The sequence below is a fragment of the Bos javanicus genome, chromosome 8, assembly GCF_032452875.1.
Source record: "Bos javanicus breed banteng chromosome 8, ARS-OSU_banteng_1.0, whole genome shotgun sequence".
Taxonomy (NCBI): Eukaryota; Metazoa; Chordata; class Mammalia; order Artiodactyla; family Bovidae; genus Bos; species Bos javanicus.
The window spans coordinates 41,593,668-41,619,083 of record NC_083875.1 but is presented as its reverse complement, the minus strand read 5'-3'; the positions used below and the strand labels follow the sequence as shown (position 1 = coordinate 41,619,083).

Sequence of the window (25,416 nt, the reverse complement as noted above, 5' to 3'; positions counted from 1 at the left end):
TTACCAGAGGCTAAGGGGAAGGAAGAAATTCTTCAAGGGTGTAAAGTTTCAGTTCTGCAAGCTGAAGTTCTAGAGGTCTGTTGTACAACAATGCACATACAGTTAGCGTGACGTACTTGAAAATGGTTAGTCTGGTTAGAGAAAAGCCGAAGAAATAAAAACATCTTGAAAACTGCTAAGTTCACAGGAAAAGTACTGAAAACGTTCACTCTAACTTGCTTAAGAAATAAAATAATCTCACAAGAGTAGATTCAATATTAATCATTATAATCTCAGTAACACTAATTCCTATAAAATTCTAGGAACCTATGACTTACATTTGTTACTTCTAATGGAAAGACATACGGTATATCAGAATTACTTGCAGGACTTTTAAAATAATTCTTACTATCACCCAGAGAGATGCTCCCAGTAGAGTGAGCTATCAATACTGAGGCAACTGTGCCATATTCTTCAACTGTGCTGGGACTGAAAACAGATTGAGAATTATGTTTTTATTTAAATCAGTAATAGAACTATTCAATTTAATCACTTTTCCTATAATAAGAAAATTACACGTAGTGTTTGATATAATTAAACTTTCTTCACACTATGAAGCTAAACATGTGTTCTATTTTCTGAATGCATACGGAAGACATTGTAAATGTGGCTGTTTGAACAATGAACAACCTTTGTTATGAGATCACATATTCATTTGGGCTGGGCACCGATGGATAACAGAATCAACAATATATGGAAAATGCAGGCAGAAATACCTCTCAAGACTTCTGAAATACTGTGTCCAGAACATTACTCTTTTTGACAGCCCTTTCCTATGTGCATTTATCTCAATGCCTTTTTGCCATGATCTCCTCTCTTCCCCAAAGCACTTTTCTCACTATTTCTTTTCCATATTTAGAGGAAGATGAAGAACTAAACTTCCAGGAAAAAAAAAAAAAAAAAGAGTATCTCTCATATCCATGTGTTGCTGTTTCATTTCCAAGCAAACAAAACTACATTTTAAGAACCCAGGGTTAATTGAATCTTTTCACACTAACTTCACTTCAGTGCATTTTTCTTATACCATATTTTAAATCTAAAGATAAGTATCCAATAGTACCGTAAAATTAAGCATTGACCTATATTCTCTATTGGTAACATTTTCTTAAAGATTATATAAATATGCTATTCCATGGAAATTATACATTAATAACTTCAATTCTATAAGGGTATATTTGAGCTCTACAGTACCTTTTTATCATTTCCTGCCTTGTGTTAAATAGATACTGTCTAGTGTACTTTTTTCATTCCTTGGTTGTTTCTTTCACTACAATGTTTTATTTTCTTAGTGGTTGCTCTGGAAATTACAATTATCATTTTAATTTAAAACATTCTGGTCAGAAATGGTATGGACATAACAGAAGCAGAAGATATTAAGAAGAGGTGGCAAGAATACACAGAAGAACTTTACAAAAAAGGTCTTCATGACCCAGATAATCACAATGGTGTGATCACTCACCTAGAGCCAGAATCCTGGAATGCTAAGTCAAGTGGGCCTTAGAAAGCATCACTACAAATATAGTTAATGGAGGTGATAGAATTCCAGTTGAGCTATTTCATATCCTAAAAGATGATGCTGTGAAAGTGCTGCACTCAATATGCCAGCAAATTTGGAAATCTCAGCAGTGGCCACAGGACTGGAAAAGGTCAGTTTTCATTCCAATCCCAAAGAAAGGCAACGCCAAAGAATGCTCAAACTACCACACAATTGCACTCATCTCACATGCTAGCAAAGTAATGCTCAAAATTCTCCACGCCAGGCTTCAGCAGTATGTGAACCCTGAACTTCCAGATGTTCAAGCTGGATTTAGAAAAGGCAGAGGAACCAGAGATCAGATAGCCAACATCCACTGGATCATAGAAAAAGCAAGAGAGTTCCAGAAAAACATCTACTTCTGCTTTATTGAATATGCAAAAACCTTTGACTGTGTGGATCCCAACAAACTGTGGAAAATTCTTCAAAAGATGGGAATACCAGACCACCTTACCTCCCTCTTGAGAAATCTGTATGCAGGTCAAGAAGCAACAGTTAGAACTGGACATGGAACAACAGACTGGTTCGAAATCAGGAAAGGAGTACCCCAAGGCTATACATTGTCACCCTGCTTATTTCACTTATATGCAGAGTACTTGATGAGAAATGTTGGATTGGATGAAACACAGCTGGAATTAAGATTGCCGGGAGAAATATCCATAACCTCAGATATGCAGATGATACCACACATACAACAGAAAGCGAAGAACTAAAGAGCCTCTTAATAAAAGTGAAAGAGGAGAGTGAAAAAGTTGGCTTAAAATTCAACATTCAGAAAACTAAGATCATGGCACCTGATTCCATCACTTCATGGCAAGTAGATGGGGAAACAATGGAAACAGTGACAGACTTTATTTTGGGGGGCTCAAAAATCACTGCAGATAGTGACTACAGCCATGAAATTAAAAGACGCTTGCTCCTTGGAAGAAAAGTTATGACCAACCTAGATAGCATATTAAAAAGCAGAGGTGTAACTTTGCCAACAAAGATCCATCTAGTCAAAGCTATGTGTTTTCCAGTGGTCATATATGGATGTGAGAGTTGGACTATAGTAATGAGAAACACTGGGCTGGAGGAAGCATAAGCTGGAATCAAGATTCCCGGGAGAAATATAAATAACCTCAGATATGCAGATGACACCATCCTTATGGAAGAAAGTGAGGAGGAACTAAAAAGCCTCTTGATGAAAGTGAAAGAGGAGAGTGAAAAGGTTGGCTTAAAGCTCAACATTCAGAAAACGAAGATCATGACATCTGGTCCCATCACTTCATGGGAAATAGATGGGGAAACAGTGGGAATAGTGTCAGACTTTATTTTTGGGGGCTCCAAAATCACTGCAGATAGTGACTGCAGCCATGAAATTAAAAGATGCTTACTCCTTAGAAGGAAAGTTATGACCAACCTAGATAGCATATTGAAAAGCAGAGATATTACTTAGCCAACAAAGGTCAAGGCTAGTCAAGGCTATGGTTTTTCCAGTGGTCATGTATGGATGTGAGAGTTGGACTATGAAGAAAGCTGGGCACCGAAGAATTGACGTTTTTGAACTGTGGTGTTGGAGAAGACTCTTGAGAGTCCCTTGGACTGCAAGGAGATCCAACCAGTCCATTCTAAAGGAGATCAGCCCTGGGAGTGATGCTAAAGGTGAAACTCCAGTACTTTGGCCACCTCATGCGAAGAGTTGCCTCACTGGAAAAAGACTCTGATGCTGGGAGGGATTGGGGGCAGGAGGAGAAGGGGACGACAGAGGATGAGATGGCTGGATGGCATCACCGACTCGATGGACTTCAATTTGAGTGAAATCCGGGAGTTGGTGAAGGACAGGGTGGCCTGGCGTGCTGCAATTCACAGGGTCACAAAGAGTCAGACACGACTGAGCGACTGAACTGAATTGATGCTTTTGAACTGTGGTGTTGGAAAAGACTCTTGAGAGTCCCTTGGACTGCAAGGAGATCCAACCAGTCCATTCTAAAGGAAATCAATCCTGAATATTTCATTGGAAGGACTGATGCTGAAGCTGAAACTCCAATACTTTGGCCACCTGATGTGAACATCTGACTCATTGGAAAAGACCCTGATGCTGGGAAAGATTGAAGATGGGATGAGAAGGGGACGAGAGGATGAGGTGGTTGTATATCACTGACACAAGGGACATGAGCTTGAGTAAACTCTGGGAGTTGGTGAGGGACAGGGAAGCCTGGCATGCTGCAGCCCATGGGGTTGTGGAGAGTCGGACACGACTGAGCAACTGACCTGAACTGAGTCTGGATTAACACTAAAATTTTAATAACTTAAAACTTGCCTCCAATATGCCTCTGTTTCCTTGCATTTCTATTATTATTGTAAAACTACTTCTCTATATGTTATAATCTCATCAATTTACCATTGCTCTCTATTTCTTCATGTTTACTGTCTAGTATCCTTTTGTTTCAACTTGAAATATTCCCCATAATGTTTCCTGTAGGGCAAGTTTGCGAGTGACAAACTCAGTTTTTGCGTATTTGTAAATGTCTTAATTTCTCCATCGTTGAAAGAGATTTTAGCAACATAACAGAATTTCTGGTTAACAGTCGTTTTTTCCTTTCAACACTTTGAAAATGTCTTCTAGTATCCATGGTTTTTGATGTCAGCTATCAATATTTTTCTTTTGTTGCTTTTAAGATTTCTCTTTCACTCTCATAAATTTGACTATGATGTCTAAATTTGATTTTGATGTCTATGATTTGTCTATATTTGGGTTTATTCTACTTGGAGTATATGAAGTTTCTTTAATGCATAAATTAATATTTTTCTAGCAAGTGTGTGATGTTTTCTGTCATTATTTCTTTTAATATTCTTTTTGCCCTTTTTTTTTTTCCACTTTTCTCCTTCTAAGATTCCCATTATGTGTATGTTGATACACTTGCAATGTCCCATAGGTCTCCTGAACTTGTGTTCACTTTCAATTCCTTTCTACTCCTCACACTGGATAATTAGTCAACTACATTCAAGTTGACTAATACTTTCTTCTACCAACTCATATCAGTTACTTGAGCCCCTTTAGTAAATTTTTCATTTTTGTTACCATTTTTGTTAAACTTCAAAATTGCTATATGGTTCTTTTAAACTAATTTCTATGCTTGTTCGTATTCTCTTTGGTAAAATAACAATTTCACACTTTTCTTTAGTTATTTACACATGGTTTCATTGAGTTCCTTAAACATATTTACAATAGCTGACTTAAAGTCTTTGTCTTTTAAGACCAAATCTAGACTCCCACAGGGGTACTTTTCTGTTAGGTAAAAAGTAAAAGTAAAACTTTTCTGTTTTTCACTTTTTCCCATGTATGTAGCACACTTTTCTATTTCTTAAAATCCCATAATTTTTGTGTTGAAAGCTAGCCATTTTAAATAATACATTTTAACAATTCTGGTATCAGAATCTTCCACAGTGCCCCACTGAGACTTTTTAATCACTAGTTCTATTCTTTTTCTTGGCACTGCTTATTTGTTTAGTACTTTCATGAACTAATTATATATCCCTGTATTATGTGGCTACTGAGTTATTTAAAAGCAGAGACATTACTTTGCCAACAAAGGTCCATCTAGTCAAGGCTATGGTTTTTCCAGTAGTCATGAATGGATGTGAGAGTTGGACAGTGAAGAAAGCTGAGCACCGAAGAATTGATGCTTTTGAACTGGGGTGTTGGAGAAGACTCTTGTGAGTCCCTTGGACTGCAAGGAGATCCAACCAGTCCACCCTAAAGGAGATCAGTCCTGGGTGTTCATTGGAAGGACTGATGTTGAAGCTGAAACTCCAATACTTTGGCCACCTCATGCGAAGAGTTGACTCATTGGAAAAGACCCTAATGCTCGGAAGGATTGGGGGCAGGAGGAGAAGGGGACAACAGAGGATGAGATGGCTGGATGGCATCACCGACTTGATGGACATGGGTTTGGGTAGACTCCAGGAGTTGGTGATGGACAGGGAGGCCTGGCGTGCTGCAGTTCATGGGGTCGCAAAGAGTTGGACACAACTGAGCAACTGAACTGGACTGGAGTTATTTCAGGTTTTTATTTTTAAGCCTGGCTTCCTGGATCAGTATAATTTAGTGATCAACCAATGATTGGTCAGAAGACTTCTTTAACTGCTTGTGTATCTTCTACCCTTTGCCAAAGCAACGCCTGTGAGAAGTCACACCTTTTAACTTCAGGTAGCTTTTAAGACGGCCATAGCTTTCACTTCCTTCTTGCACAGAGCCTCAAAATCAGCCAGAGGTGGATCCTCTCCTTTCCTGGGCATATGCAAAGCCTTGTACATCCTATAGTCTTTTGGGTATCTTAGAAATACTTGGAATGTTTCAAAGTTCCCTATGGTTGTTGGCTAATCCTCAAGGCTTTCCTTTTAAGTTCCTGGCCAGGGTCTTGCTTGCCCCACCAGAAATCACAGCCTTAAAGGGTGGAGATGTTGCCAAGAGTGGCTACTGTTTTAGCAAAGTCCAGAGCGTGGGCCTTTTTTCCCCCCAACAGAGCTGAGCTCTGAGTCAAGTGAATAGCCAGTCTCTCTCTGAGAGCTGGGTTTTCCCAGGCAGCTGCAAGTTCGGGCAAAATATTAACTGTGCTCTAGATATGGTGCTTTTCATGGACCTCCAAAAGTGGTCAGATCTCTCCATTGTCAACAATGTTGTCAGCTTTTGCTATACCACAAGCTGGGGAAGGAGGGAAAACGGGAGAGTACACAAATCAGACGCCAATGTCATCATCCATAGTTCAGTAGTTTTCTCTCGGACAGACAATTTTTAGTTCATCCTCTGGCTAAGATCAACAGCCATAATTCTGAAATGGTTGATTTTAGTTGTGTAGCCCATGTTTTTGTTGTGTTATACAGAGAGGGAGTACACTGAGGCCCTCAGTCCAGCAATCTAGAAGCCAATCAAGCTCTGTAATATTATAAATCTATCTTCATGTATTTTTTAAAAACAAAAAGCATTTTAACAACAAAATTGTTTTTAAAATTATACTTATAAGCATTTAGATCACTGGTGCTCATCTCTAGTAGAAACTTATAGAACATTTTGCAATTTTTTTATTTTTATAATTTTTAAATTATAATTGTAGAATAAAATATACAATATTTACAGTTAAATAGGAAGAAACTGGTCTGTGAGAGGAAAAAGATAAACTGCATAAGTAATGTCTCACAGTAGTATATCTTTCCTGTTAAGTAATATGTGAATGATCAGAAATAAAGGTGAGTCCATGTCATAGTTTTACTCTCAAACCAAAAGGCCCCCCACGTCTTTTTGGACAAGTTCAAGAAAGGAAGAAAGACTATTCTATCTTGTTCTTAACTGGCTGCTGCTACTGCTGCTTCTAAATCGCTTCAGTCGTGTCCGACTCTGTGCAATCCCATAGACGGCGGCCCACTAGGCTCCCCCGTCCCTGGGATTCTCCAGGCAAGAGCACTAGAGTGGGTTGCCATTTGCTTCTCCATCTTAACTGGCCAACCTGGACCAAATCCAATTCAACTTGATAGGGATAAAAAAAAAGCCACAAAAGACAGAGTGTGAAACTCAACAAAGAAGAATCTGACATCTGAACCAAGGAAGCGACCCTAGCTCCTGAAACTTCTTTGAAGAGACTCAGCCCAGAAATAGGGTTTACCTCAGGTTTATCCAAGTATCCTGCCAAACCTATGCATTTAAGAGCTTCTGGAAAGGAAAGTTAATCATTACTGTCATCTCTCTTCAACACTCCTGGATATTAGCAAACCACAAAAAGACCAAAACTTTCAAAATGGGCCAAGCAAGGGAGACAACTTTGAGCAAGATTTTTCTTTTCAAGTACACCTCAAGCTTCTCAGGCTTTTCTACTGTTGTGCAACAAGCCACTCCAAAGCTCTAACTCTGTTGCATTCTGTTTGTTAAGTAAAGAAAGTGAAAGTCTCTCAGTCGTGTCTGACTCTTTGCAACTCTGTATAGTCCATGGAATTCTCCAGGCCAGAATACTGGAGTGGGTAGCCATTCCCTTCTCCAGGGGATCTTCCCAATTCAGGGATCGAACCCAGGTCTCCCACATTGTAGGCAGATTCTTTACCAGCTGAGCCACAAGTAAGGCCCAGTCCAAACTGAAAGAAAAAAGACTTCACAAGGCTGTGAATACCCCAGATATGGTTCATTGTAACCACCATCAACATAATAGACTATTAAAACATTAAAGCCAATGTTCAGATGACTAGAATGGGAACAACCACAAGAATCTATAAATGGCTAGAGTTAAATGAAGACTTGGCAATTATAGTCAAATTTTATTCTATTCCTTTCCATTCTGAAGGTCAATCTAGGTTCTGTGAGAATCTTGATTATAGGCAGAAGGAAATGAACCTGAAAACCAATTATAAGCCATAGGACCTTGGACAAGTCTTTCATTCTCTACAAGCCTCAGCTCAACTGTAAAATGTAAAATCATACAGGTCTTGTTTATGTTATAGGAAGATTGTACAGAGCAAATAAAACAAGAAATGAGAAAGAGCTCTGAAAACAAAACTGCTATACAAATAAAAGGAAGTAATATTTATCTGATAGGATTCTAGGTATAGTAAATCTAGTTAGGCACCATTCTCTCAATAAAATTATAATAATCATAGTTAATTACCCAATATGCTAAATTATAATACTATCACAGCAATATTATAAAATTATTTATCATTAATATAAAGAACAAAAACACTAAAACTAAGATTTATTGTTGTCTGATTATATGTCAGGTGCTGCTAAGTAAACTATAACTAATCCTTACAATAACTCAACAAAGTAGTTATCTCCCTTTTTCAAATAAATAAACTGAGTCAAGAAACTGACAACTCAGAGTAACTTGCCAACAGTCACATAGCTAATAAGTAGAAAACCCATTTTCAATGTTTAATGTATAACAGGCGCTTGAAAAATGCGTCTCATCTAAATTAAAGAGAAATAAACAAACCCAGGACTATCTGGCTTTAAAGTAACTACAACTAACTCCATCAAAATATCTTTCTCTCACACAATTCTTTTTTATTTGCAGTTGAAACTGGAATTACAGCAAACATATCTAACTAATATGAGAAATTCACCACCTTTCTCATATGCAAAACCGTTTCCAATCAGAAAACTACCACCATTTTTTAAAATATCTAATCTTTAACCCATATACTGAATCATGAATTATAATGGTCTTATTATAATTTAGGAGTATCAATTGAAAAAAATGATATAGCTACATTCTAAAATATTTCTAAAAGAACAAACCAAAAAGAGTAAAATAGCAAATATTTTTAAACGGAAAAATATGTAGAGTACAAACTACAAATAAAAGTTTATGTCCCTCTATTATGAAGAAATCTTGAAATTTAAAAGAAGGAAGGAGGAGGAAAAGAAGACATTGTCTAAAAGGAAAGGGTACTAATGATATAAATGGACAATCACCGAAAGAAATAAAATGGCTAATATACTTTTTTAAAAAATTACCATTAGTTACCAAAGACATGCAAATACAAGTGAGATTTTTTTTTCCAACTAACTGGCATAAATACAAAAAAAAATTACAAAAATTGATCACACCTAGTATCAGAAAGCATGCAAAGAAATGAAACATTAAAGTGTTACTGTTCCAAGTATGAAATGGCATGATCCATCTAGAGAGCAAAACACTGAACTGTACATAGCCTTCTACCCAAGCAATTACATTCCTAAGAACTCATTTAAAGAAAATTATTGGATGAAGCACAAAGATGTATGTACAGTAATTAACCATAAACTCAAAATTCAGAATACAACCTAAATGTCTAGCTAGAGAGCTGCTTAAGCAGACATGCCAAAAAGAATGCATACAGTATTAATATCATGAAAGAATACGAGTGTTAAAAGTTAAAAAACAAATTGCATGACAACTTTTAAGAGAATATGCACATATTTCTGTGTTTACAGGGAAAGGAAACATGCACATGTGTGGCCAGAAGCATACCCAAGAATGCCATACAAACTCACTAGAGAAATTCTGAGATGTGACAGCAATCTTGTAAGCAGATGGGTAGTGAGCTTTGAGGAGAATGATTTTTTTACTCCCTTTGTGTGTGTCTAGTCAATCAGTTGTGTCCGATTCTTTGCAACCCCATGGACTGTAGCCTGCCAGGCTCCTCTGTCCATGGGATTCTCCAGGCAAGAATACTGGAGCGGGTTGCCATTCCCTTCTCCAGGGGATCTTCCTGACCCAGGGATTGACCCCAGGTCTCCCACACTGCTGGCAGATTCTTTACCATCTGAGCCATCAGGGAAGCCTTTCTGTATTTTCTGAATGTTTTATATTAAGCATATATAACTTTTGAAATAATAAAATAAAATAATTTTCATTTAAAATAATGCCAACTGTCATAACACTGAGGCTCTGTAAACTTTCAAATGTTATTACCTTTAATATAAAATATTGATTAAAAAGCAGTTAATATGTTCACTGAATGAAAATTTAGTTTTACTCCTCTTCCAAATGACAGCTTCAAATCATAAATCCTTCACAGCTGTTTCTTCTTACAAATCATTTAACATTTTTAATTTTGCTAAATATTTCTCTTAAAAAATAAAAGCAAAGCAGAAATATTTAAGTGCTTCAAACTATACTTAGTATAAATGTGCTATGTCTTTAAGAAATACTTTGCATATATAAGGGGTATACATTATTGTTTTAGACATAATGCTATTGCACACTTAACAGACTACAGAACAGTGTAAACACAACTTTTATATGCAAACTGACAAAAAAACTCATGTGACTCATTTTATTACAATGTTTGCTTTACTGCAATGCTCTGGAACTGAATATGCAATATCTCCCAGGCATGACTGTATCATTTAGTAACCACTATGCTGTGCCAAGCACTGGATTATGTACTTCATATATATCCTTTATTTAATTTTCATAAGGATGCAAGACAAAAGTTATTGTCCTCATATTACATAGCCATACAGAGAAAGACAAGTATTGTACAGTGTCCATTATGTGTGGAATCTAAAAAATAAAACAACTAGTAAATACAACAAAAAGAAACAGACTCACAGATATAGAGAACAAACTAGTGATTACCAGTGGGGAGAGGACAGGAGGATGGGACAAGATGGGGTAAGGGCATTAAAAGGTACAAACTATTACGTATAAAATGAATAAGCTCCAAGGATATACTGTACAACATAGCCAAAATTTTATACTATAAATGGAGTATAACCTTTAAAATTGTGAATCATAAAGCTGTAAATTTACTTATATAATATTGTACATCAACTATATCTCAATCAAAAAATTTAAAAATAAAAAAGATAAAAAACTGTTGACACACTGTGTGAATCTATAAATGCTATGAGTCTAAACAATTACTCTTATCTTGAATATGTGATAAACTTTTCAGTTCAGTTGCTCAGTCATGTCCCACTCTGTGACCCCAAGGACTGCAGCGCGCCAGGCCTCCCTGTCCATCACCAACTCCCGGAGTTTACTCAAGCTCATGTCCATTGTGTCAGTGATGCCATCCAACCATCTCATCCTCTGTCGTCCCCTTCTCCTCCCACCTTCAATCTTTCCCAGCATTAAGGTCTTTCAAATGAGTCAGTTCTCTGCATCAGATGGCCAAAGTATTGGAGTTTCAGCTTCAGCATCAATCCTTCCAATGAATATTCAGGACCGATTTCCTTTAGGATGGATTGGTTGGATCTCCTTGCTGTCCAAGGGACTCTCAAAGAGTCTTCTCCAACACCACAGTTCAAAAGCATCAATTCTTCAGTGCTCAGCTTTCTTTATAGCCCAACTCTAACATCCGTACATGACTACTGGAAAAACCATAGCCTTGACTAGATGGACCTTTGTTGGCAAAGTAACGTCTCTGCTTTTTAATATGCTATCTAGGTTGGTCATAACTTTTCTTCCAAGGAGCAAGCGTCTTTTAATTTTATGGCTGCCATCACCATTTGCAGTGATTTTGGAGCCCAACAAAATAAAGTCTGACACTGTTTCCGCTGTTAACCCATCTATTTGCCATGAAGTGATGGGACCAGATGCCATGATCTTAGTTTTCTGAATGAGTTTTAAGCCAATTTTTTCACTCTCCTCTTTCACTTTCATCAAGAGGCTCTTTAGTTCTCCTTTGCTTTCTGCCAACTGTCATTAAATTTCATGATGGTTTTGCTGAATCACTGATGAAATTTATTTTCTACTTGAAGATATGTAATTACATAGATTGTTACAATAGGCTTGGTTAAGGTGAATACATATTTTGGAATCCATTATTATCAAAGACTCTAGAGTTCTGTAATATGATGAAGGAAACATTCCATGACACTATTAGCATTACTCATAAATGCTACTAAAATCTAGAATTTTCAAGGCTCTCTACGTAGACAGTAGCTGATGAAACAACTTTTAAGGATGAATATGCTTAACTGGGGCTTCTCTGGTGGCTCAGATGGTAAAGAATCTGCCTGCAAATGCAGAAGATCCTGGTTCAATCCCTGGGTCAGGAAGATTGCCTAGAGAAAGGAATGGCTACCTACTCCAGTATTAGTGTGTGAAGAACTCCATGGACAGAGGAGTCTCATGAGCTACCCTGGGGTCACAAATAGTTAAACACACTGAGCAACTAACACATACTTAACCACTAGGCTTGGGATTTTTAAGTACAATCAATATTTTAAATGATATAAAAATGATAATGCCTATAAATGTCACTTTACAACCAAGATATGATACATTTAATATGAAGTTTCTATTTTAATTTTTATTAAAAAACTATATTACTACTTTCAAGCCAACTGTCATTGGCCCTTATAAAAAGCCAGCAATTCATGTATCCTGTGTACTGTGTTCAGTACCTATTCAGTAAGTACTTAGTTGACAAGGAACAGAAGTAAGCAAAAGGCCGTTAGTCTAATTTTTATTTCTAGATTCACAATGTCAGTACGAAAAGAGGTAGATAGCCTTGTTTGTCACTTAGTGGGATAAGTTTGCTTTTCTACAGTCCTTGCACAAAGAAAAGCAGTATAGAGCAGTGGCTCTAAAACTCTACTCCTAGTGAAATACTTCCCAGACCCTCAAAAGAAAAGGAGACAAAAACGGACCTTCTCTGCAGCCACCAATATTCCCCAAGCCAGCTCCTGTAGAACTTGACTGGAAAATACAGTTTGAAAATTACTAATACAGTGGACAGGAACATTGGAGATCACAAGATCTGGGTGTACATGTTAGACTTTCCACTACCTGCTGTGTAACTGTGTTCAAAGGTGTAATCTTAACCTCTCTTGGACTTGGGTTTTCACATACATAATATGGTCCCATATAACTAGTTAGTGGGAAAGTTGAGTGAGATGCTGTCCACACAGAAGAACTTTATACTTTCTGAAGCATGATCTACGATGTAAATGTAAAGTATATTATAATTTATATCCCATATGTTATGCAAAAAAGGAGAAGTATTTTTCCTTCCCTACTTCTCTCCTTCCCAGGACAATTTACTTATTTCATATATAACAAAGAAGTTTAAGACTATCAAAATGAAACAAAGTCCAAAAGTCAGATTAAAAGGAAAAAGTGGGAGGAGAGCACATATAAACTTATTCTCTATGGCTTCTCAGGAGAATTCAAGTTATCTTTCATAAACGTTATTTGCAAGCATTTTTAACCAAAGTATATTACGGAAACCCTTTTCTCTAGGCCCACACAAGCTTTCACAATTATTATATATGATATCAATGTCTATATCAGATGCCCTCAACCATAAAAAATGAATGATAAGGAATAAATATCAGACTCATTTGTCAGAAGACAATTCAAATGGTTTAAGAAATATGATAAAGCTGCAAAATTTCCTAGGAAAACTATTTGAAGGAATGGGCACTGAGTCTCTTTAAAATGTACTATCAGTGATGAAGATTATAACTTTTAAATCGTAACTCCCATACATGACTGCATAGCTTTTGTTATAAATCATATTACAAAGGTCTTAGATGTAGAACTATTTACCTTATCTTTCTTGCAACCTCATATTGATAAAGAATTTTGAAAAACACATAGGGAAATTTTCGGTGCATCCTGTTGTGGACTTTTATAAAACCACAGGTTTGAAATGGAGGAAATAGCTCCAGCTTATTTCTGAGTCTCAGTTAAGTCTCTTAAGCAGCAGATTGTGTGGTTATCTTCCCACAGATGCTGAAGACTAAAGAAATGTCAAAAGAGCAATGTTTTACCACCTTGAATGGGCTGCCTCTTAGCTGCATACCAACTATGTGGGAAGGTAAAAATGTAATTCAATTCGGGAACAAACACAGTCTCAAAGCCCAGTGATGAGGAACAGCGTACATGTACTCAGACTCTACGCCTATCCCTCTTATGCCCCTCCCACCACCCACTCCACCACCACCTCTGCACTTTTCACCTTTCTGAATGCCAATGGAAAGCCTCTCTTTAAAGTACTGCTGTAGTGGAAGCAGAAGTTCACACAAACTGCTGCACCTTCTTACATAACCAACACATTACTGAGCAGGGGAATTATGACATCAGCAGTAGGTTAGCCTATTATTCTACCACATAATGCATATCTACTGATTCTCATACTCCCATGCCATTGGCTGGATTTCATAAGGATAGCTCCTATATTTTACTATCTTTAATTTGAACTAATTCTGATACAGGCTTGAAGCTTAGTAATCTATGAAACAACTATGGAAATGAATGTGGCATATGCACTTAGCTGAGTGCCATTTCAGGGTTAACCAAACACAGGCACATGCAGGGTGACATAAGGATGCCAAAGGACAAGAAAAGACTAACCTGTGAGGCTCACAACCGCTTTCACTAGACCACCCTCTGAACGCCTAGAAATTTCACATTATAGGAGCCTCAACGCCCTTTCTCACTACTTCCCCCATAAACTGTGTGCGCTAGCTGTTAGTATTTCACAGTGTAGCATGCCTCTAATCCTACTTAAAGGGGGATGGGGAGGAGGATAGGAAGGAGGCATGCTCCTGTGGTTTCTATAGCCCCACAGACAGCTAAGCTACCTGAAGCATTTAAAAATATTAATTGTAACCATATAATGTGAAGAAGAGCTCTAATATTGTTTTGTCTTAAATATATAAAGTAGTAATAAAAATAAAGTTCCTTACCATATTAGCTACTGCTAACCATTAAGAAATGAAAAACCTATCTCAAAATCTCATATTTTAAAAGTTATTGAAAAAATTCAGACATGAGATTCCATATTTGACATATTACTCTAGGTTTTGTGTACATTTACTTCATAATTTATAGAGAACATGGATCAATTACCTCATATTCTTTCCATGAGCCAAACTCAATGTATTCTCTACCATAAAATGCCAGAATGACCAAGTGGCCTAAAATATTAAAAGCAAGAAGAATTAGGTTAACATTAAAAATGAATTCTTTGATATCTAGAAATTATATGATTACTTTAAATTATTGAATCTAGATAAATATTAATTACCATACAAATGAATTATTTTATTGTATTTTTATATAATTGTATTTTTAAAGCTTCCAATGTAGCCAAAAAAAAATATTGTTTTGATATTGCACAAAAGGAGAGAGATTTTTCAAAGAATTAGAATGCAAGTAAACATTATGAACATAATAATTAGGAAAAAATATAAGTGAGGGAAAATAATGAAGAGAAGAATACTTTGAAAAAAATCTATACTTTTAAATTGTGAAGATGAATCTGCCATGGGTGTTCCCCATCCTGAACCCTCCTCCCACCTTCCTCCCCATCCCATCCCTCTGGGTCATCCCAGTGCACCAGCCCAGAGCACCCATGGCGGATTCATGTCAATGTATGGCAAAATCAATACAATATTGTAAAGTGAAAATAAATAAATAAAACTGAAAAAAAAGAAAGTTAATGTAGAAAAATGGAAAAAAATAATAATAAATTGTGAAGATGACAGACCAGCCAATTCTGAGAGCACCCTGATACAGAGAAGCAAAAGTGAGAACAGATTAGCAGATAATATATATTTATTCATTCCTTAAAAATGATTAAATAAGATTTATTTCTTAAAAATAAAAAAACCAGAAATAATATACAAACAGTTCACAAACTGGAGAACTAAGTATATATGATTATTCAGTTTTATGGAAATTTTAAAAAGAAATACTTGGTTTGGAGAAGAATGGGCAAGATTATTTTAAAACTAATGATTTCTATTGGCTAATAAATTTAGGGTAACACTGATATACAAAAATGTAATTAAGCATATTATTTATATATGTTAACATCTTTTTTGCCCTAAATTTGGCCCATAATATCAGATATAAATTAAGTATAGAGTATTCTATCATTTAGTCAACTGTAAACAATATCATAGCTGCCTGGCGTGCTTTAGTTTTGCTTGCTTTCTTTTTTCTTTAAAGTTAAAGGTGACATTAAGTGACAGTTGCCATAAATTTTTATGTTGGTCCATTAAACTATGAACAGTAACAAAGCAAACAGGCACAGCTGAGTATATATGAACAAGGAACAGTCTAAATACACACTCTCAGGGTTACTTGAACAAGACAAGACAAGGATCACTAAAATAATCACAGGTGTTTGCTGTGTATTTAGGTGATTACAAGTCAGTTACAGCAAAAATGCAATAATCAACACTAATTAACACACCAGAGTTCTCAAAAATAACTTGGAAATTTTTAACCCTATTATCAGATTTTCCTGTTACTTTATTATCATTATGAAATATATTTTCTGACATGAGGCATTACTGTACATATTTATTATAAACTAAATGACTAAATGGGCTTCCCAGGTAACTCAAGTGGTAAAGAGCCACCTGTCAATGTAGGGGACACAGACAGACACAGTTTCTATCCGTAAGTAGGGAAGATCTCCTGGACGATGGCATGGCAACCCATTCCAGTATTTTTGCCTGGAGAATCCCATGGGGAGAGGAGACTGGCAGGCTATACTCTATAGGGTCACAAAGAGCCAGACACAACTGAAGCAACTTAGCATGCACACACACAAGTGACTAAATACTTCCTAATACCTTTGAGCAAAATGACTATGATTTATACATCCTACAATTAGATTTTTCTCGGGTAATTCTACCAACTCCTTTAGCTCTAATTCTTTTTTCAACCACATTCACCTGTACCTAACTTGAATATCAAGTAAGAAAAGTCAAGCTAATCTACAGTTATCTGTGTCTTCTACTCCTCTCCAGAAAAGTTACAAGTAACATCTCTTTGAAGACATATTCCACGACCTCATTCTGATAATAACATAATTGTTCAGGATCTCTTCATGTCTTGAATTATTACAAGTTTCTCAGCCTCCATATCAGTTCACTGATAATATAAATCTTTGCCATTTATGATTTTAACTTTAAAATCCAGTTCATTTCTTAGAGCCTGTTCTCATATAATATTATTCAATTACTCATTTAAGAAAGAATTGCAACTGTTAGGTGCCACACATACAAATATTTAATATACATGATCCACACACACAAGCAGCGCACTCACTGCCATGACAATAACAGCAAGATGCTCCCACCTTCAAAACTCCACACTGGCCCCATACGAACTTATTTTCCTTCTATACTCTACAATGACTTTCTTCTTATCTCTGGTCCAGATAATCCAAGTATCTTCATCTTTCCCTTTAACACTGAGTCATTACTATGTGCTTAGCAATATGCTAGAAGTTGATTAGGTACTTAATGCCAAACAAAACACAATATTTTTTTGTATTCAGGTCCCACCCCATTTGCTCCCACATACTATGCTAACTTTCTCAGTGGCTTTATAATTTTCCTTTATGTTATAGTAGACGCTCAGTCATGTCAGACTCTTTGTGACCCATGGACTGTAGACTGCCAGGTTCCCCTGTCCAGGGAATTCTCCAGGCAAGAAAAGTGGAGTGGGTAGCCATTCCCTCTCCAGGGATCTTCCCAACCCAGGAACTGAATCTGGGTCTCCTGCATTGCAGGCAGATTCTTTAACATCTGATTCTCCTGGTAGTCACTATTTCACTCTCATTTTCTCATACTCCACAACTAATAGTAAACAAATTCTGACTTGCCACTCATGTCAGACGGTCCCTTCCAGTACTATCCTGAGACCCAGGCAAAAGTGGTCACTGCCTTGGGCCTTACACTTTAGAGAACCCATTCTTCACCACTGTCCAGGTACTTCATGAAGTAAAAAATCTGTCGAGTCCAAGGAATGCTTTCTGACCTCTCTGACTGTACCACAGCAGATCGCCAAGATTCTGAATTGCCAGGCCGAGAACCCTGTAGTATCATCCCCAGGACAGAGACACAGGCATACCCAAGGGGTAGTCAAAAGACAGTCTGCAAGGAGTAAGGCAATGTTGCTTTGGGAGTGGGCACATGGACATGCTATGGCAAAGAACCTAGAATACAGGGAAAAGGAGGGAGAGTACAGGATAAAAATGAGGTGACAGAGGCCAATTCTCCTTTGGCCACATATGTTCCACTATGTTAAAAATCCTAAAATTCTAAAAGCTCATTATAAAGCTGTATCAGTCAAATTAGAACCCTAATTTGAGCGTGCATTTATTTAACAGTTAACTGATTTGCAGCATTTAAATAGTCAAGACTCATAATGAGTGAACTTCCATGTGTATTCTTGCATCCATAAGTGTTAAGGATGGGCCTGGTTTCTACACCCTGTTTCCATTGATGGTTCACCAGTTTTAATCTTCATTATAATCCATCAAATGTTACAAATGTAGTGGCAGCAGTAGCAGCAAAATTAGCACTGATAATACCACTCACTGAGTCCTAGCATAGTACCAACCATTTAATCTTTACTAAACTTGTTCACACCCTTTGTGTTACAACCCAACTATCTATATTTTCATCTTATCCATGAGTTGAAAGTAACAGTGTCAAAAGATGGATTCTAATCAAGGTCTTCCTAAATTAACAGCCCAGGTTCTTCACACTACACTTCCTTTCAGATGATTAAGAGATTTACCTGGCTTCAGACTGCTCCCCGCTAATCTGCATATATCTGCCAGATTAATCTCCCTAAAAGATCTCTTTTACCTTAACATTTGATCCAGCTTTTAAAATATACACTGCTGGTCATGCTCTACTCAGTTAAGTTTCAAGTCCTTAGCCTGATTTTTCTTTCAACGCATCTGTTCATTATTTCCTAAAATACTCTTCAATGTCTTCACACCAAAATCATACCTTGCCTTTCGTTCCCGTGTAAGCCAGCCCTTCCCCATATCCCTAGCCAACACACCTCCCTAAAAACGTTTAAGATCCATATCATCATACTTTGCCTCCTTCCTAAAGACTTCTCTGACTACTCAACCCAGAATCTTTTCTCATGCCCAATGTTAAATATCCCTGTAATACTGAGAGTCTCTGATCACTCAACAAGTAATTAGCTATGAACTTAGCAGGGTGTCAACTTCAAAGGATATGATGTATATTCCTGTCACTTTACGAAGTTAATCTTTTTGGAAGGCACTATAGGGGAAACTGGTAAAGTGGCTCTAAAGACAAAATCCCCGGCTGATAATCCACCTTGATCATATATTAGCACAGACTTTGGAACTGAATTTGCAAAGTAATTCATTTATGATTAGCAGAATTTTTGGTTCTAGAGCCCATCTTGATCTTAAATTTGCTGAGATACCAAAGAGTTTTTGTTTATGTGTATTATACCTAGTTGTGCAGTGGTATAGCAAACACCCTCTTCCGACAACACAAGAGAACACTCTACACATGGATATCACCAGATGGTCAACACCGAAATCAGACTGATTATATTCTTTGCAGCCAAAGATGGAGAAGCTCTATACAGACAGCAAAAACAAGACCGGGAGCTGACTAAGGCTCAGATCATGAACTCCTTATTGCCAGATTCAGAAATAAATTGAAGAAAGTAGGAACAACTAGACCATTCAGGTATGACCTAAATCAAATCCCTTATGATTATACACTGGACGTGAGAAATAGATTTAAGGGACTAGATGGGATAGACAGTGCATGATGAACTATGAACGGAGGTTTGTGACATTGTACAGGAGACAGAGATCAAGACCATCCCCATGGAAAAGAAATGCAAAAAAGCACAATGGCTATCTGAGGAGGTATTACTAATAGCTGTGAAAAGAAGAGAAGCGAAAAGCAAAGGAGAAAAGGAAAGATAAACCCATTTGAATGGAGAGTTCCAAAGAATAGATAGCAAGGAGAGATTAGAAAGCCTTCCTCAGCAAAATGCAAAGAAATAGAGGAAAAAAACAGAATGGGAAAGACTAGAGATCTCTTCAAGAAAATTAGAGATACCAAGGCAACATTTCATGCAAAGATGGGCTCAATAAAGGACAGAAAGGGTATGGACCTAACAGAAGCAGAAGATATTAAGAGGTGGCAAGAATACACAGAAGAACCATACAAAAAAGATCTTCATGACCCAGATAATCATGATGGTGTGATCACTCACCTAGAGCCAGACATTCTGGAATGTGAAGTCAAGCGGGCCTTAGGAAGCATCACTATGAACAAAGCTAGTGGAATTGATGGAATTCCAGTTGAGCTATTTCAAATCCTGAAAGATGATGCTGTGAAAGTGCTACACTCAATATGCCAGCAAATTTGGAAAACTCAGCAGTGGCCACAGGACTGGAAAAGGTCAGTTTTCATTCCAATCTCAAAGAAAGGCAATGCCAAAGAATGCTCAAACTACAATTGCACTCATCTCAAACGCTAGTAATGCTCAAAATTCTCCAAGCCAGGCTTCAGCAATACGTGAACCATGAACTTCCTGATGTTCAAGCTGGTTTTAGAAAAGGCAGAGGAACCAGAGATCAAATTGCCAACATCCGCTGGATCATGGAAAAAGCAAGAGAGTTCCAGAAAAACATCTATTTCTGCTTTATTGACTATGCCAAAGCCTTTGACTGTGTGGATCACAATAAACTGTGGAAAATTCTGAAAGAGGCAAGATCTAACTTGCCTCTTGAGAAACCTGTATGCATGTCAGGAAGCAACAGTTAGAACTGGACAGGGAACAACAGACTGGTTCCAAATAGGAAAAGGAGTATGTCAAGGCCGTATATTGTCACCCTGCTTATTTAACTTCTATGCAGAGTACATCATGAGAAATGCTGGGCTAGAAGAAGCACAAGCTGGAATCAAGATTGCCGGGAGAACTATCAATAACCTCAGATATGCAGATGATACCACCCTTATGGAAGAAAGTGAAGAGGAACTAAAAAGCCTCTTGATGAAAGTGAAAGAGGAGAGTGAAAAAGTTGGCTTAAAGCTCAACATTCAGAAAACGAAGATCACAGCATCCGGTCCCATCATTTCATGGGAAATAGATGGGGAAACAGAGGAAACAGTGTCAGACTTTATTTTTGGGGGGCTCCAAAATCACTGCTGATGGAGACTGCAGCCATGAGATTAAAAGACACTTACTCCTTGGAAGGAAAGTTACGACCAACCTAGACAGCATATTAAAAAGCAGAGACATTACTTCGCCAACAAAGGTATGTCTAGTCAAGGTTATGGTTTTTCCAGTGGTCATGTATGGATGTGAGAGTTGGACAGTGAAGAAAGCTGAGTGCCAAAGAATTGATGCCTTTGAACTGTGGTGTTGGAGAAGACTCTTGAGAGTCCCTTGGACTGCAAGGAGATCCAACCAGTCCATTCTAAAGGAGATCAGTCCTGGGTGTTCATTGGAAGGACTGATGCTGAGGCTAAAACTCCACTTTGGCCACCTCATGCGAAGAGCTGACTCATTGGAAAAGACTCTGATGCTGGGAAAGATTGAGGGCAGGAGGAGAAGGGGACGACAGAGGATGAGATGGCTGGATGGCATCACCAACTTAATGGACATGAGTTTGGGTAAACTCCCAGAGTTAGTGATAGACAGGGAGGCCTGGTGTGCTGCGGTTCATGGGGTCGCAAAGAGTCGGACATGACTGAGTGACTGAACTGAACTGATATATTCATCAGCCAACTTTACTCCCTTCACCCTCAAAAATGCCAAATTTATAGTTTCAACTCATTTTATAATGTAAATATTCCCAATATGGCTAGTTTCAACTTAGCAATGTGACATCTGAATAAAGATTTAAGAAGATATGAACAACACTGGCTCTCTCCAGCTATTAAGAGGAGTTTCAGTTCACTACTGGTTATGCCTGTTCATTTATCGTACTAGAAAATAAAATGGAAGGAGAAGTCGAAGATAGTGGCATAGGAAGATCCTACATTTCTCCCGTGGATAAACCAAACCTACAGCTACATATGGAATAATTCCCTCTGGGGAAAAAAAATAAAAACTAAAAATTCTGCCAGCAAACAGTAAAAAGGCCAGATCACAACCGGGAGCAGAGGCAGCCTCACCAAGAACCTCATTCCAGCATGGCAACCTGCAATTGGGGGGATTTCACAAATCCAGAGCTTCTCCCTCAGGAGGAAAAGGTGCATGCCCCGTATCAGGCACCCTACCCTTAGGATACGCAGCAAAGAGACAAGCCTCCAAAATGTCTAGCTATGAAAACAACGGGGCTCACATCCAAGACACCCAAAGGACTATAGGGAGCTGGGATACTTTAAAGGGCTTGAGCTCAGACTCCCTCTCTCTGGACACCAGCACAAAAACAGCAGTTTGAAAACTTATTATATGTGAATAACACGCACTCATAGTCTTAAAGCAGCTACCAGAAGGACAGAGATCTGACTGGACTCTATGGGGACAGAAAGAGAATGCTGCTCAGTCGTGTCCAACTCTGCAACCCCATGCACTAAAGCCTGCCAGGTTCCTCTATCCATGGAATTCTCCAGTTAAGAATACTGAAGTGTGTAGCCATTCCTTTCTCCAGGGAATCTTCCAGACCCAGGGACTGAACCTGGGTCTCCTGCATTGCAGGCAGATTCTTTACTGTCTGAGCCACCAGGAGGTGGTCATTTTTCTGCTCCCCTCCGCCATGAAGGTGCTAGCAGGTACGCCCTGACCCTGTACTCTCTCGCGGCCCTGCCAAAAATGGTGGGCTCACCCAAATCCTGAGCTCTCCTGCTGCCTCAGTGAAGTTGGCAGGCATGGCCAATACACACAGGGAACACTCCTTGCTCACCTATCTGGCTATGGTAGCCGGGGGGCTGGCATTCTTGGGTCCCACAGGACTATTAACAATTGGAAAGATAGTTGTGGCAGGCATCAGCCTCAAGGCACCACAGAGTCAGTAGAATGAAACATATCCTAGATCTTTCGGTGAAAAAGGAGAATTTATTTAGCTTGAGGGGCTATAACTTTAGCTTGAGGGGCAGACTAAGGCTTGTCAAACACATCTAGACTACTACAAAGCTGCCCAGTGAAAACAGGCCAGGAAATACCATCTTTGTGCATCCCTTGACCTTGCAACAGTTCTCTACTTTGTCCCAGAAAACAGCTTATACACATGACAGAAGCCTCGATTTTTGCAAGTGATGCTCAAGACACCTCCAGGTTACCAGCAGTGTTTATGATTGCAATCCCACAGGTCTGTACATATTTGCATTCTTAAAAGGCTGTTTGAAGGTCCAGCTTCTCGTCAGCTTAAAGATAGCTGCTGACTGAGCTACTTCCCTTTGGAACACTGATAGGTTATGGACATAGCCTCAACAACTGGGAACTAACAGGAATAAGTCATGCTACTTGGATAACCACAAAGGTTCAACAGACAACCAAGACCTAGGGTGAGACTGAAAGATACAGTTCATCTCCAAACACAATGCCATTCCTTCAAGATTGGGAAGGTAGTTGTTTCGCCTAATATACAGAATCAAACAGAGTCAAGCAAAATGAAGACAGAGAACAAGTCTGAAAGAGAAGAACAAGAAAAAACCTAACAACAACAAAAACCTCAGTGAAACAGAGATAAGTAAATTGTTTGAAAAAGAGTAAAAGATAAATGTAAATAAGCTAACTGCTCCAATTAAAAGAAATGGAGTGGCTGAATGGATACATAAACAAAACACATCTATATACTCCTACAAGAGACTCACTTCAGATATAGAACAACACACACAAATAAAGTCAAGGGATGGAAAAAGATATAGAATGCCAATAGAAACCAAAAGAAACTGGGGCAGCTATACTTCTATCAGAAAAAAAAGAAAACAGACTGTAAAACATCAATCCCTGGGTCAGAAAGATCCCCTGGAGAGGGAATGGCAACCCACTCCAGTATTCTTGCCTGGAAAATCCCATGGACAGAGGGGTCCGGTGGGCTACAGTCCCATAGGGTCACAAAGAGTTGGACAAGACTGAGTGACACATACACACACACACACACACATACATCATGATAAAGGGGTCAATCTAAAGACAATAGTATTTGTAAATATACATGCACCCAACATAAGAGCACCACAGATATTAACACACCTAAAGGGAGAAAGTGATGGGAATACAATAATATTGCAGAACTTTAATAACCCACTTACATAAATGAATAGCTCATCTACACATTATGAGAAAACTGAAAAACTCATAAACGTGTGAAGATTAAACAACATACAGTTAAACAACCAATGGGTCAAGAAATCAAAAGAAAATTTTTAAAAATACCTTGAGACACAATGTACCAAAATATAAAGTGAAAAAGTGAAGTCGCTCAGTCGTGTCCAACTCTTTGCGACCCCATGGACTGTAGCCTATAAGGCTCCTCCGTCCATGGAATTTTCCAGGCAAGAATACCGGAGTGGGTTGCCATTTCCAAAAGCAGTTCTAAGAAGAATGTATAGTCATACAACTCTAGCTCAAGAAAAAAGAAAAATCTCAACCCATCTAACTTTACACCTAAAGGAACTAGGCTTCACTGGTGGCTCATATGGTAAAGAATTTGCCTGCAGTGCAGGAGACCCAGGTTCCATCCCTGCATTGGGATGATCCCCTGGAGAAGGGAATGGCAACCCACTCCAGTATTCTTGCCTGCAGAATTCCATGGACATAGGAGCCTGGTGGGCTACGTCCATGGGGTCGCAAAGAGTTGGATATAACTAAGCAACTAACACTCTCCACTTTTCAAAGGAACTAGAAAAGAAGAACAAAGCCCAAAGTAGGTTGAAAGAAGGAAATAAAAATGATTAGAGCAGAAAAAGAGACTAAAAAGGCAACAGAAGAGATCAATGAACCTAAAAACCCATTCTTTGACAAAATAACCAAAACTGACAAACTGTTAACTGAATTCACCACTCTCACCACTTTTATTTAACGTAGTATTAGAGTCCTAGTGAGAGCAATTAGTCAAGAAAATAAATAAATAAAAGCATCCAAACTGAAAAGGAACAAGTAAAACTGTCACTATTTGAGGACAGCGTGTATATATGTCAGACAGAGAAAGAGACATACTGTACGATCTTATATATAGAATCTAAAAGACAACACAAATGAACAAGCCAAATTCATTTAAAAAAATAAAAACAACACAGATGGCTGCCAAAGTGGAGGGGAATTGGAGGTGGGCAAATGGATGACCTGATCAAGAGGTACTAACTTGCAAATAAAAAATATTAAGGGCATGTAATATACAAATGGTGACTATAGTTTATAATAATACTGTAGTGTATATTTGAAAGTTGCCAAGGGAGTAAATCTTAAAAGTTCTCATCACAAGAAAGAAAAAAGAAATTTTGTAACTTTGTATGGGATGGTTGGTAACCAGACTTACTGTCCTGATCATTTTGCAGTGTATACAAATAACAAATCATTATGTTGGACACCTAAAAATACATGCATAAAAAAAGGGAAATTAATAAAACCATTACATCTCATAACAGTCACAATTTTATGAAATAACTG

At 37.9% G+C, this 25,416-nt stretch overlaps 1 protein-coding gene across 6 annotated transcripts in view; it reads right to left on the bottom strand.

Moving 5' to 3' along the window:
• Positions 1 to 25,416, bottom strand: part of RFX3 (regulatory factor X3) — a 339,201-nt gene that overhangs the window by 279,780 nt on the left and 34,005 nt on the right. For 3 of the 6 annotated variants that reach the window (XM_061425414.1, XM_061425410.1, XM_061425413.1), the window contains one exon: positions 14,893 to 14,960. The exons of 2 other annotated variants lie outside the window; for them this stretch is intronic. The gene's annotated coding sequence lies outside the window, so the exon portion shown is untranslated. Of the gene's footprint in view, positions 1 to 13,999; positions 14,859 to 14,892; positions 14,961 to 25,416 lie in introns of those variants that run through there. One more of the 6 variants, XM_061425411.1, reaches the window with a different exon arrangement.